This window comes from Chiloscyllium plagiosum, chromosome 3 (assembly GCF_004010195.1).
Source record: "Chiloscyllium plagiosum isolate BGI_BamShark_2017 chromosome 3, ASM401019v2, whole genome shotgun sequence".
Classification (NCBI taxonomy): Eukaryota; Metazoa; Chordata; class Chondrichthyes; order Orectolobiformes; family Hemiscylliidae; genus Chiloscyllium; species Chiloscyllium plagiosum.
In genome coordinates, this window is record NC_057712.1 from 39,032,935 (window position 1) to 39,047,901 (window position 14,967).

Consider the following 14,967-nt stretch of genomic DNA (forward strand, 5'->3'; position numbering starts at 1 on the left):
GTGCATAGTAGGTAGAAATCAATAAGAGATTTCCTTGCACATATTGAATCTGATGCTATGAAAATTTAGAGACTCCACAGTCATTGTCATGGGCTCCCGGGAGAGCTCCATTCCAATTGTATGCCAGTTGTGAAGCCACCAGTGATGGGTCCATCCTGCCAATGGGACAGGATATGCCCAGTGATGGTGATGGCTGAGACAGGGTTGTGTTTGCCATTGTTGTTTCAGATGCTTACGTCAACGCTGGATTCAATTCTTTGTTTAAGCTTTGTAGTGGTTTGATTTAACTGAGGCATTTGCTATGACATTTAGGGACAATTGAGTGAACCACACTGCTGTGAGGGTGAAGGTTTATACAGGGCAGACCTGGTATGCATGGCAGATTTCCTTCCCTAAATAACAAGTGAACAAGATGGGTTTTTACAATGATACTCAATGGCTACATTGTCACCGTTAGACTAGCTTTTCAATAATAAATTCCAGATTTTATACAACGCAAGTTTTATCATCTGCCACAGTGGGGTTTGAACCCATATCTCCAGAGAATTAGACAGATGGTATGGATTATTAGCCCAGTGATATTACCAGCAAGCCAACTCCTCTCTACATACAGTATCTTTTGTTTATGTCTACCCACTACAATAGTCCCAACACAGATTTGTAAAATTAATCAGTTATCTCAAGGCTGTGATTACTATCTCAATGAAAGATCCTACTTCAGACAGCACACAGCAAAGAAAAGTTATGCAGTAACATAAGTCTTCACTGTGACTAAACTGATTATATATTGCATCAGACATTACAGGTATATTAATAACGTTTTCTGGAAGTAGTATGTTTGCAGATGACACCAAAATTGAAAGTGTAGTGGACAGCAAAGAAGGTTACCTCAGTACAATAGGATCCTGATCAGATGTGCCAATGGGCCGAGGAATGGCAAATTGAATTTAATTTAGTTAAATGCGAGGTGCTGCATTTTGGACAGGAAAATCAGAGCAGGACTTATACACTTAATGGTAAGGTCCTGGGGAGTATTGGTGAACAGAGACCTTGAAGTGCAAGTTCACAGTTCCTTTCAAGTGGAGTCACAGGTAAATAGGATAGTGAAGGCAGCGGTTGGTTTGTTTGCCTCTATTGGTTGCTGCATGGAGTACAGAAGTTGGGAAGTCATGTTGCAGCTGTACAGGACATTGGTTAGGCCACTTTTGGAATACTACGTGCAATTCTGGTCCTCCTGCCTTTGGAAGGGTGTTGTGAATCTTGAAAGGGCTTGAAGAAGATTTACCAGGATGCTGCCAGATTTGGAGGGTTTGAGCTATAGGGAGAATCCGAACAGGCTGGGGCAGTTTTCCCCAGAGCATTGGATAATGAGGGGTGACCTTATAGAAGTTTATAAAATCATGAGGGGCATGGATAGGGTTACTAACCAAAGTCTTTTTCCCAGGATGGGCGAGTCCAAAACTAGAGGGCATTGGTTTAAGGCGAGAGCAGAAAGACTAAAAAGGGACTTAAGGGGCAACTTTTTCACGCAGTGGGTGGTGCATGCATGGAACGAGCTGCCAGAGGAAGTGGTGGAGGCTGGTACAATAAAAGGCGTCTGGATGCGTACACAAATAGAAATAATTTATAGGCATATGACAGGAGATGGGACTGGATTAATTTAGGAATATCTGGTTGGCATGGACAAGTTGGGTCGAAGGATCTGTTTCCATGCTGTACAACTCTGATTCTACAAGTGGCAGGGCAGCATTAAGCATACCTGAAGCATGATGCAAGTGAAATCTTCCAGTAGCATCTGCAAAGACAAGATTTAGATCATGCTATTCAGTGTACCGTTAGTCACGTTTGAATAAAAACAAACTTGCATTAACCTCATACAAAAGCAAAATGCTGCAGATGCTGGAAATTTGAAATAAAAACACAAAATGATAGAAGTACACTGCAGGTCCACCATTATCTGTGGAAACAGAAACAGGGTTATTGTTGCAGTTCAGGTCACAAATGCAGAATGGTCACAATACACTCAGTATTGTCAGACAGTTCAGTCGGCCTGCATATCACAATTGACTGAAGCCAGTCTTTCATAACTCAAAGCTGTATAAATACTGATAACAATTGAGACTGCAGCCTTGGATATGAATTCATATAATGATCATAGTTCAGATGTTACCACTCTTGCCTCCTAAACAAAAGGTTGTGGATTTAATACCAATTCCTGATAATTGAGCACAAACACTGAGGTTGATGTTTCAGTGCAGAAGTGAGGAATTGCTGCATGGTTAGAAGTGCCATTTTTTGAGTAAGTTGTTAATCAGACATCATCTGCCAGTTGCATCTGTAAAATCACATTGCACTATCTTTCTTAAGAAGAGGTGGGAGTTCTTCCTTTGACCGTCTGGCAAAAATTTATTCTTCAATAAAAATCACAAGCAAACAGAGCATCCAGTCATTACCATTTTGCAGATGGCCATAGCTTGCTGTGTGTAAATCAGTTATCTAGCTTCCTACATTATAATTACTCCATTTCAAATGTACGTCACTCACTGTAAAGTGCATGGAACAACCTGAGGTTATGAATGATACTACATATAAGCATTTCTTTTCCTTTTCACATAACTAACATAACCAGTGATAAAATTTCAACTGAAACAGTGTACAATTATCAGTAAACTTATTTTCCTTGTACAGCACCACGTGTCAAAAACAAGACCAAGATGGTCACTAAAATTAAAAATTACAACAATCTTATACTTTGCACCTTTTGAATTTTGGATTAAAACCTGCTTGACAGCTTCCATTAAACCCACTTTACAATTTTAGCTATGTTTACAAACAATTATGAAGATACAGTATGCAGTCATTTGTATAGTCATTTCACTTTTCATTTCCAATTCAATGAGCCTTCCCACCAAGCTATTTTAAATAGTCTCTCTGAAAGTTATATGTTTCATAGACTGAGTTGCATGCATCTTATTACCTGCCATTTGTAAGTCATTCTTTGGCACTGGGATGATTACAAATAACTTCAGTAACTCAAAGTATTAAAACAAAACAACTGCAATCTAATCTGAAAATTTAACTGCAGCAAGATAGTGGGCATTTCCTTCTCAATCTCCAACCTGCGACAGACTTAGACCCAATTTGCAAGATATGAAGATTCCATTTCTGGCAACTGTGTAAAGAATAATCTTTCATTTTAAACAGAGTAAATCAACTTTGTAAGGTTAATACAGTGAAACATGTCACAGAGTTTCACAAAATAACGTAAGGACTATAAAGGATACATGAAGATGCAAAGATAAGTATTGATGGAGCACTCTAAAATCAATACACTGGAGTACAGGCAGCAAGTTGAGTCTGCTGACACTGGGTTTATAAGGAATAGGATGCAAACAGACAGTTCTGCACAAGTTACGAGTTTGTGTAGACCTCTTGTAAAAAAAAAAATTGGATAACTTCAGATGGCAAAGGTGCAAACAAAGATTCCATCAGCGACGCTGTGGATGATGCAGGAAATCCATCATGGATAGTACTCGACAGTTTCAGTAATGTTCTTGATGTGCATGATTAAGAGTGATGACGAAGAGTTGTACAGACTCAATGAAATGGAATGTGTGATCATTCTAAAGAGGAGTTGCTCTGGTGTCCTTGCCAATATTTACTTTTTAATTATCACAAAAACATATTTGATCATTGCTGCTTGTAGGAGTTGTTCATGTGCAAAATGACCTCCACATTTCCAAAGTTATGGTAATTATACTTCAAAAGCACTCAACTGGCAGCAAAGCAGTTTGAGACATCTACAGTGAAAGACACCGTAAAAAGTAATTTTTTGAATATTAATACCATTCATCGTTACACTTAAAAGTACAAAACATTACTAATATAACTGATAAAAGGGATATAGTACAGTACTTGGATTTTCAGAAGACTTTTGATACGGCTCCCCATTAGAGACTGGTTACCAAAAATAATACATATAAAATAGGTAGTAATGTACATGACTTAAGGATTAGCTTACAGGCAGTAAATAGCAAACAGAAATTTACAGGTCATTAGCCTGTGAGATAAGTGGATTACTGTGATTACTTGGGCGCAGTTGCTCAAATTGTGTATCAATGATGTGGATGTAGGAAGGAAGTGTTAATATTCCCTATTCATGAATGACCCAAGGAGGCTGCGAGGAAGATGCTAAGTAACTGAAGAAGATTTGGTCAGACTTGGTCAGTGGAATGACTATCCTCAAATACTCTACGCTTAAATGGTTGTTAGTCCTGTGTCTAAGAATTGATTTAAATATTTTTCCCACTATCAAAATTAAATAGACTGGGCTATAACTTTTTGGACTATACTTCATTCCATTTTTTAAAATGCAACGGGGATTCAAAATGGCAGCAATCTGAATAGATCAGCCTTGCTAAGATCTGCATCCCAACCCAAGGAATTAATTTTTTTCATTCCCCACCTTAGTTTTTTTCAGAAAAAAAATTATTGTTAAATGGTAAAACACCATTTAAATCCTTTTCCAAGCGTGCGAGAATGACTAAGGGGAAGCAAACGGCCAAGTCTCAACACTCGAAAACAGTGGGTGGGCCTTCCCTCAGCAGTTGTGAAAGAAATGCCTGCACAACAGAACATCTTGGAGGAACTCTGAGTGATCCAACAGCTGATCTGAAGTTGAGGGAAGAGACTTATAATCAACTGGAGTCCATCTTAACCATGCTGCAAAAGCATGAGAAGGAGTTGGAAGGGCTTGGTAAGCGAGATGAAGAGGTTGAGCAGCAGACCGCAGCATCAGAGGCTGAGGAGTCCTCGGCGGGGCAGATCCATGCCCTTGAGAAAAAGGTTCAGGCCCTGACTGAGCAAAGTTGATAACCTGTAAAATAGAGGTTCAAGAAAAAATATCCAGATGATTGGCCTGCTGGAGGGAGTAGAAGTTGGGCAGCCAGCAGGGTTTTTTGAAGACTGGTTGGCTGGGGTGCCGAGGCAGACCGAGTGAAGGTTGACAGAGCTCACCGGGTTGCAATGCACAGATCCGGTCAGGGTCAGCGATCCTGCTGGGTTCGGATACGATTTCAATGCTACAGAGACAAGCAGAGAGTCATGGAAACATCTAGAAGGTTGATTGTCTGTTAAGCCTTTCATCTGTTAGAATACCATGATAGTTTCACTTCTTTCATGTGTAAATCACAAAACTTTTTTCTTTAAATAGTTGCATCCTCAGGTTAGCTGTTAACAACGGTGACCTATGATGGAATTAAGATAATGCCTTTCCAGGACTTTTCTATGGCAGTGATCCAGAAAAGTTAAAAATCACAACACCAGGTTATAGTCCAACAGGTTTAATTGGAAGCACACTAGTTTTCAGAGTGTCGCTCCTTCATCAGATGGTCGTGGAGGGCTCAATCCTAACATGCAGAATCTATAGCAACAATTTACAGTGTGATGTAACTGAAATTATACATTGAAAAATTGATTGTCTGTTAAGCCTTTCATCTGTTAGAATACCATGACAGTTTCACTTCTTTCATGTGTAAATCACAAAACTTTTTTCTTTAAAAAGTTGCATCCTCAGGTTAGCTGTTAACAACGGTGATAGCTAGACAATATGTTGAAGGTGTTAGCACCCTGTGTTCTATGCCATGATGTTTAGATTGATTCTAAACTAAAAAGTGAGATAACAGAATTTTACATGAATTCATGTAGTTTTTGAGCAAAGTACAATGAAACCCTGAAAGTACAAATTCACCCCACAAAATATATGTGTGCATGTGGGTCTTTGTCTGTCTGTGTGTGTGAGTATGTGTGTGTGTGTATAGTGCAATGGTGGTCACCTGTAATGTGACATGAACCCAAGATCCCAGTTGAGGCCCTCCCTATGGGTACCGAACTTAGCTATCAGCCTCTGCTCGGCTACTTTTCGCTGCTGCCTGTCCCAAAGTCCGCCAGCTTTCTACGAACAATGATCTGTTTGAGGTTTGGTGGTTGTTTAAAAGCAAGTAGTGGAGGTTTGGGGAAGGTCTTGGTGAGGTGCTCATCCTCATTGATAATGTGTTGCAGGTCACGAAGAACATGGCGTAGTTTTTCAGCTCCTGGGAAACACCGAACAATGAAGGGTACCCTGTCGATTGCAGCACATGTCTGTCTCCTGAGGAGGTCATTACGGTTCCTTGCTGTGGCACGTCGGAACTGGGCATTGTACCCCGTTCTTGTGAGTGCATCCCTGAATTCATCCAGATGTCTGTCACGTCCCTCCTCATCTGAGCAGATCCGGTGTACGCGTATGGCTTGTCCATAGGGGATGGCTGTTTTAATATGTTTTGTGTGGAAGCTGGAGAAATGTAGCACTGTGAGGTTGTCTGTGGGTTTGTGATAGAGTGCGGTGCTGAGGTGTCCATCCTTGATGGAGATGCATGTGTCCAAGAATGAGACAGATAGTGGTCCAGGACATTCGACCTCAGACCCTCGGGTGACCATCCACCAAGGTGGACTTCGGGACAGGCAGCAGCGAAAAGTGGCCGAGCTGAGGCTGATAGCTAAGTTCGGTACCCATAGGGAGGGCCTCAACCGGGCCTTGGGTTCATGTCACATTACAGATTACCACCATTGCACTATACACACACACACACAGATACTCCTACACACACAGGCACTCCTATACACACACACACACACACGGACACACAGAGACAGACGCGCACACAGACACCCACAAACTCTTACAGACACACACTGTCACATGCACCCTCTCGCAGACTTAAGACACTCTGCGCTCACTACACACACACACAACCCCAACCCAGATAGATAGACACACACAGAGAGACAAAGACCCACATGCACACATATATTTAGTGGGGTGAATTTCTACTTGCAGGGTTACATTGTACTTTGCTCAAAAAATGCATGAAATCATGTAAAACTCCGTTATCTCACTTTTTAGATTAGAATCAATCTAAACCATGGCATAGAACACAGGGTGCTAACACCTTCAACACATTGTCTAGCTATCACCATTGTTAACAGCTAACCCGAGAATGCAACTTTTTAAAGAAAAAGGTTTGGTGATTTACACATGAAAGAAGTGAAACTGTCATGGTATTCTCACAGATGAAAGGCTTAACAGAAATTTCAATGTATAATTTCAGTTACATCACACTGTAAATTGTTGCTATAAATTCTGTGTGTTAGGATTGAGCCCTCCACTACCACCTGATGAAGGAGCGACGCTCCGAGGCTAGTGTGCGTCCAATTAAACCTGTTGGACTATAACCTGGTGTTGTGTGATTTTTAACTTTGTACACCCCAGTCCAACACCGGCATCTCCAAATCCAGAAAAGGAAATTGTTTGAGGAGGTTAAGAGAAGGTTGAAGGACCTCGGATTCAATATTCAATGTGATACCCAGAGGTGCTTCGTACTACTTACAAGGAGACTGTGCAGTTGTTCCATTCTTTGGAGTAAGCCAAAAACTTCCTGGACACTTTAAAATAACATTGATGTATTTATTGACATGGACAACAGTGTCTGGGTTTTTTTTTGTCTTGCTTTTATTTCTTGTACTTTCACTCTTTTCCCAAAGAAGCTGTTGTTGGTGGGTTTTGTTTCTCTCTGAGCTGGAGTGGTATTGATATTTTGTGGGGAGAGCAGCGTGCTCACTGTTTTTGTTATACCTTTGTGTTTACAATGCCCTTTATTTGGTTTCTTTCATTGCTTGGGTTTGGGGTGCTGCTCAAGCTGAAAGGTGGGAATGGTGGCATGTGTGGGAAATGTAAGCGTCCTCTGTGGCCAGGGTGTAGAGTCCCCTGTTAAGTGCCTTTTGTGTTTTATAGTTGGATTTTTTTGTGCTTTTTTGTAAATAGGCTCTACGAGTCTCCTTTTAAGTATGCTCAGTGTGTTGTAAGACGAATCCTTCCTCTCTGCAGGTCAAAGGTGGTTGTAAAGGATCATGGTTAGCAGCATTCTTAAATGGTGCACCTGGAATATTGGAGGGATTCATTCGCCAGTTAAAAGAAAAAGGTGTTGTCGAGCCTTAGAAAGGAGAGGGTGGCTGTTGCCCCGTTACAGGAGACTCATCTCAATGATAAGGAACACTTGAAGTTACAGCAGGTGGGTTTCGTTGGGTGTTTTTCTCATCTTTTAGTACCAAGCGCAGAGAAGTTGCAATACTTGTCTGGAAGGGTCTCCCATTTAATTTAGTAGATTGTGTTAGAAGATAAGTTTGTTATTCTTAAGGCCCTTTCCAGGCGAGGAATATGGCGTTTTGAATGTCTACTGCCCTCTGGCCCACCTTCTTAAATTTCTGACTGATACACTAAGCTGATGGCCTTGGCGTCATGGCATATTATTATTGGTGGGTGGGTGGGGGACTTTATTTGCCTTATGGATCCTGTGCTGGGTGGAGATCCCAAAGGCCCCCCAAAGCTTTCTTCACAATCATAGCAATTGGGTGATGTGTGTGTGGAACTGGGGTTGGTAGACATTTGGAGGCACTTACACCCTATGGGCAGAGATTTTACATTCTTTTCCAATCCTCATAAATGCCACACAAGGTTTGCTTATTTCATAACTCCCATGGCTTTTTTAGATTTGGTGGTATCCTGTTTGATTAGGAATATTGCCATTTCTGATCATGCAGCAGTGTATTTAATGGTTAAGATTAAGGGTGTTACAATGGGCTCAAGGTACTGGCAAGTGGATCCTTCATCCTCAAGGACAGCAAGTTTGTAGAATACTTCTCTAGGGAATTTGAAGTTTTTTTGATCACCAACTCAGGTACAGCTAGTAATCTGTCCATTCTTTGGGAGACCACTATGGCCTATGCTAGAGGGATAATTATCTCATACTCTGCCAGCCAGAACCGACAGAATGGAGAACAGCAACATCTGCTTGAGGCATTACTGAAGGCAACTGAGACGGCATATAACAGTAGACCATCAGCGACTAAGCTCCAGCGGATCACAGCCCTTTGATCCACCTTAAACTCCATGCTAACGCATACAGCAAGGAAGGAACTTGCCTTTGCAAAGCAGAGATGTTTGAGGATGGTGACAGGCTAGGTAAATACTTGGCATATTTGGTCAGGGAGAATGCTTTCCAGTCTATTGTTTCTATTAGGGGAGGGAATGGGACTCTTACTTACGATGCTAAAAAGATCAATGAGGTGTTTTGGAGGTTTTACTTTGAACTTTACCAGTCTGAATGCTGTGAGGACAGATGGGATAAGTGGGAGTCTTTTTTCATGAATTTGGATCTTCTAGGTGTGTCTGCTGAACAAGTGTCACTCCTTAGTGCTTAGTTAACAGCCCAAGAGATACAGGAGGTGGTGTGGCAACTTCAATGTGGAAAGGCGCCCGGTCCTGATGGCTTGCCCAGTGAGTTTTATAAAAAAATTGTAAACATAGCATCAGGAGCAATGCTACATACGTACCTCTATTCACACAGTCGGGATTGCCTCCCACCATCCTTGAGAGAGGTTAATATCTCTCTTAGCCTCAAGAAAGGCAAGACCCCGGAAGACTGTGCTCCTTACAGTCCCATCTCGCTTTTAAACTCTGATTTTAAAATTTTATTGAAGACTCTGGCATTGAGGTTGGAAAGGGTGTTGCCCTTTATTGTTAAGGAGGATCAGACGATCTTTATGAATGGGGTCGCAGATCTTCTAATAGTGTTATGAGACTGCTTAACATGATTGAAGTGTGCCAGCAACTGTCAGTTCAATGGTTGGTGGTTTCTTTGGACACGGAGAAGGCATTTGACCAGGTGGAATTGCCATACCTTTTTTATACCCGAGAGCAGTTTGGCCTGGGTGAAGTGTTTACTAGATGGGTAAGGGTCCTTTACACTGATCCTCTGGTAGCAATTCTCACTAATGGTATATGGTCTGATCATTTTAACACTGGTAGGGGCAGTCGGCAAGGCTGTCTCTTCTCACCTTTGCTCTTCATTTTGATGATTGAGCCTCTGGCAGAGCTATTCGTGGGTACTCTAATATAGCTGCCCCAAAGGTAGGGTCAAAGGTGCATAAGATCACATTACATGCGGATGATGTTCTCATTTTTCTTTTGAATACAGCAGTTTCAGTGCCCCAGTTGATAGAATGTATTAATTCATTTGGCTTTTTCTCAGATTACAAGATAAATTTTTCAAAATTGGAGGCTAAGCCTATGCGATGTCTTGGGGAATACTGGACATGAAGGTGGGTTCCCCTTTAAGTGGGTACAGGGAAGCTTTCTTCATTTGGGTCTCTTGGTTAACCCTAGTTTTGATCAGTTATTCAAGGCTAATTTTGTTCATTTGTTTGACAAGATTAAAGAAGACTTCAAAGATGAGGGCCCTTCCAATATCACGGCTAGGTTGAGTTGCTCTTATTAAAATGGATGTTCTTCCTCACTTATTTTACCCTCTGCGGATGCTGCCCTTGCTTTTTCTGAGACAAACATTTCAGAAATTAAATGGTTAGTTTAGTTCTTTTATTTGGCGCCACAAGCAGCCTCTTATCAAGCTTACAAAATTGCAAATGCCCCACGGGTTAGGAGGAGTGGGTCTCCCGGACGTCAGAAGATAACAGTTGAGCTCTCTTTTATGTTTTCAGTGTGATTGGGCCTGTGAGGACTTGGCGTCGATATGGTTGAACATTGAGGCCTCTGAGGCAAAGCGTCCTCTTGTTAACCTGTTATTTCTGGACAAAGTGAGGATAGTCGCAGAACACTGCCGCAATCAAATAGTTATTAACACTGTCAATGTATGGAGGACAATGAGACAAATGTAATGTGTCTAAAACATCTTTCCATACTCCCATAGTTGGTATGCCAGGTTTCCAGCCAGGGACGATGGATCCTGGGTTGAAGTCCTAAGTGGATAGGGGAGCCTCTTGTTTGGATGACCCGTTTGAAGATGAAACGTTAATGTAATTTGATCAAGTAACTCGTAAGTATAGATTATCAAGCAAGGACCTCTTGTGTTCTTTTTCAGATCAGAGATTTTATCTAAAAAGAGACTGTGCTTCTAAGTGTTATAGATCTGATATGGAAAACAGAGTGCTTCAGGTGAAGAGCAATCTTTCAGTGAGTACTCTATATCATTTGTTGCGGAAGAGGTTCCTCAGGTGATATCGAGCGATTACGAGAGTTTGTGTGGAGATCACTCCGAAAACTTGGGAGGACATTTGTGAAAATGCAATGAAGATTTCAATATGTTATAGAACCGATACTATACAGTTAAAGATTCTTCAGTGGGCTCCTCTGGCCCCAGACCGTCTTGCAAAATTTAAACAGTGTGCATCTTCAATGTGTCCCAAATGTAAAATAAATACAGGTACTCTCATTCATTGTTTGTGGTCCTGGCACAGGCTCTGTACATATTGGTGCGCTGTGGCAGGAGTAATAGAGAGGGTCTTAGGGACTGAAGTCAAGGTGGACCTGTTTTCTCCTCTTCTGGGTTTGTCAAATTTATCTCCCTTAGACGTACATGGAAGAAAACTTTTTAGCATCCTCACATTTTGTGCAAGGAAGAACATTCTGATTTGCTGGGTGTCTGAGAACTTCTCAGGTCTGTCAGTGTGGCATAAGTTAATTACAGAACACATTCCTTTGGACTTTCTTGCACCAGAAAACAGACAATTTTAAAAGATATGGCAGCCCATTCTGAATTATTTGGAAGCAGATCTGCCAGCCATTTTAGTTCAGGTTTTTGTCTCACCATGATAGTTTAGTTTAATAAGCCTAATGTCCCGAGAGGAAGAATTTCAAACAAATGTGGATTTAATGATCGATGCTCTCGAAGGCATTATTTACTTATTTATTGATGCGTAATGAGTGTAGTTGTGAGTTCTTTTGTACAGTAGTATAGTAGTTACTTTATTGTTTATTATTGTTTTTGTTGTTATAATGTTACATTTTCATATTTTTGTAATTTTATAATTTTGTAAAGAAAATATTTTTAATAAAAATATTTTTTAAAAATGCAACATTATTAGCCCTCCAATCCTCCAGCACTTTTGAATGAGTGAAGATAGGAAAATGGTCAGAGCATCTGCTATTCCTGTCTAGTTTCTTCCAACAGTTGGGGGTGCAGTTCATCTAGCTCCAGTAATCCATCACTTTGAAGGATACTATTCCCTTATATATCTCCTCATTCCCACATTTGTCACAAAATATTTCACACACCTCCTTAAATACAATGTCTGCATTAACCCTTTCTTTTGTAAGTTTTCATTAAGAGCCATATCTATATTATTACATCTACATACCTTTTGAGACTTCTATGAACTGTACACTTTCTTTAGTTGTTCTGTTACTCTTAAAGTATTCGTAAAACATCTTCGCATTTGTCTTGAATTTACTTACCAATATTCTTTCAAGAATTGCAATTGCTTTCTGTTTTTTTTTCCATTTCAACCAACACTTTCTGACTCTTCTTTGGAACAAAATACAGTCATATGGATTTGAAACATTAATTCTCATTTCCCTTTTAACATATGTTATCGGAACTGCTGGGTTTCTCCAACACTTCCTGTTATTTTAGAACAGGAATTTGAGTTCTATCTTAGCTTGAGCACAGTTCTTACTGTTGACATAGTAATGGAAAACAGCAACTAAATTATGATCATTACCACCAAAATGCTGCTTCTTCCACCTGCCCTGCTTCTTTTTAAAATTAAGTCGAGAAGCACATCCTCTTCGGTTGGACTTGCTACATACCAGCTCAAAGGTTCGACTGAATGTACTTCAAGAATTTTTTACTCTCATTCCTTTTACATTAAAACTATCCAAGTTAATATTATGGTAATTTAAAATTCTTTACCATTGCTGCTTTTTTCTTTTTACACCCAAGAGAGCTACCTATATATTTCCCTTCTAATTGCCTCCGACCGCTTAGGGATCTATTGTGACAGCTCCTTTTTTATTCCTTGGTTCAATCCATTTCACCTCATTTGAAGTTCTCTCTAACATATCAGTGCTCCTCAAACTAAATGTCAGTTCTTCAACTAAATGTCAGTACCCACTCCTTTTCAATCCCCTACTCTATCATATCTGAAAAGCATGAAGTCATAGCGAGTTTTGAGAAGATTTGTAGCTCAGCGAGCAAACCTACATCCAGAACCCTGAAGTCAGGTACGTTGCACTCCCATTCATGTCTCTGTTTAAGTCATGCTTCTGTGATAATTAAGATATCATACTGCCATGTTACGATCTGTGCTCAGCTCTCCTGCGTTATTTATTAAACTCATCAAATCATATACCCTCAAGTACTGCCAAATCTTGTCTTTTTAACCTTCATATCCAATGCCATACAGATTCAATTACTAAGTTTCTACCTTCCATTTCCAATTCTGTTCCATCAAAACTTACTTTCATGAGACCAGTGAGCCTGATGTCAGTGGTGGGCAAGTTGTTGGAGGGAATCCTGAGGGACAGGATGTACATGTATTTGGAAAGGTAAGGACTGATTAGGGATAGTCAACATGGCTTTGTGCGTGGGAAATCATGTCTCACAAACTTGATTGAGACTTTTGAGGAAGTAACAAAGAGGATTGATGACGGCAGAGTTGTAGATGTGATCTATATGGAATTCAGTAAGGCGTTCGACTAGGTTCCCCATGGGAGACTGGTGAGCAAGGTTAGGCCTCACTGAATACAGGGAGAACTAGCCATTTGTATACTGCATGCAATTCTGGTCTCCTTCCTATCGGAAAGATGTTGTGAAACTTGAAAGGGTTCAGAAAAGATTTACAGGGATGTTGCCAGGGTTGGAGGATTTGAGCTATAGGGTGAGGCTGAACAGGCTGGGACTGTTTTCCCTGGAGCATCGGAGGCTGAGGGGTGACCTTATAGAGGTTTACAAAATTATGATGGGCATGGATAGGATAAATAGACAAAGTCTTTTCCCTGGGGTCAGGGAGTCCAGAACTAGAGGGCATAGGTTTAGGGTGAGAGAGGAAAGATATAAAACAGACCTCGGGGGCAACTTTTTCACGCAGAGGGTGGTATGTGTATGGAATGAGCTGCCAGAGGAAGTGGTGGAGGCTGGGTCAATTGTAACATTTAAGAGGCATTTGGATGGGTATCTGAATAGGAAGGGTTTGGAGGGTTATGGGCCGGGTGTAGGTAGGTGGGACTAGATTGGGTTGGGATATCTGGTCGGCATGGACAGGTTGGACCGAAGAGTCTGTTTCCATGCTGTAAATCTCTATTACTTGCTGAGCTTTTCCAACAATTTCTGTTTCTGTCTCTGATTTCCAGCATTTGCAATTCTAAGTGGGAATTCAGTGATGGTAACACCACTGAATGTCAATGGAGAATGGTTAGATTCTCTCTTGTTGAAGATGGTTATCGCTTGGCATTTGTGTGACAGACGTGTTAATTGACACTTGTCAGCCCCAACCTGGAAAACATCCTGCAAATGATTTGGTTCAGTGGGCTGAAAAGTGGCAAATCCTGAGCAGTGCAACATAATGCATTTTGGGTGGCAAACAAAGCAAGGGAATACATAATAAATTGACAGGGGTAGAGGGAGCAGAGGGACATTAAAGTGCATGTCCACATATCCATGAAATAGTTAGCTAGGTCAACAGATAATGTGGTAAATAAAAAAAGGCATATGAGGTGCTTGCCTTCACTAGAGGAGGCACTGAATCTAAATGAAATGATGTAACTATATAAGACACTGGTTCAGCCACAACTGGAGTTTTGTATACAGCTCTTCTCACCATATTACTGGAAGGGGTTGGAAATTGTAGTAAAGGGTGGTACGTGTATGGAATAAACTGCCAGAGGAAGTGGTGAAGGCAGGTACAATTGCAACATTTAAGAGGCATTTGGATAGGTATATGAATAGGAAGGGTTTGGAGGGATATGGGCCGAGTGCTAGCAGGTGGGACTAGATTGGGTTGGGATATCTGGTCGGCATGGACAGGTTGGACCGAAGAGTCTGTTTCCATGCTGTACATCTCTATGACTGCCTCCAC

General features: G+C 41.0%; 1 protein-coding gene across 3 annotated transcripts in view; it reads right to left on the minus strand.

The window, feature by feature from the left end:
* Window positions 1-14,967, minus strand: part of LOC122542503 (frizzled-3) — a 106,726-nt gene that overhangs the window by 90,433 nt on the left and 1,326 nt on the right. Inside the window, exons 2-3 of one of the 3 annotated variants that reach the window (XM_043680313.1) lie at window positions 5,017-5,081; window positions 1,760-1,795 (exon numbers count right to left, since the gene is read on the minus strand). The exons of 1 other annotated variant lie outside the window; for it this stretch is intronic. The gene's annotated coding sequence lies outside the window, so the exon portion shown is untranslated. The remainder of the gene's footprint in view (window positions 1-1,759; window positions 1,796-5,016; window positions 5,082-14,967) is intronic. One more of the 3 variants, XM_043680304.1, reaches the window with a different exon arrangement.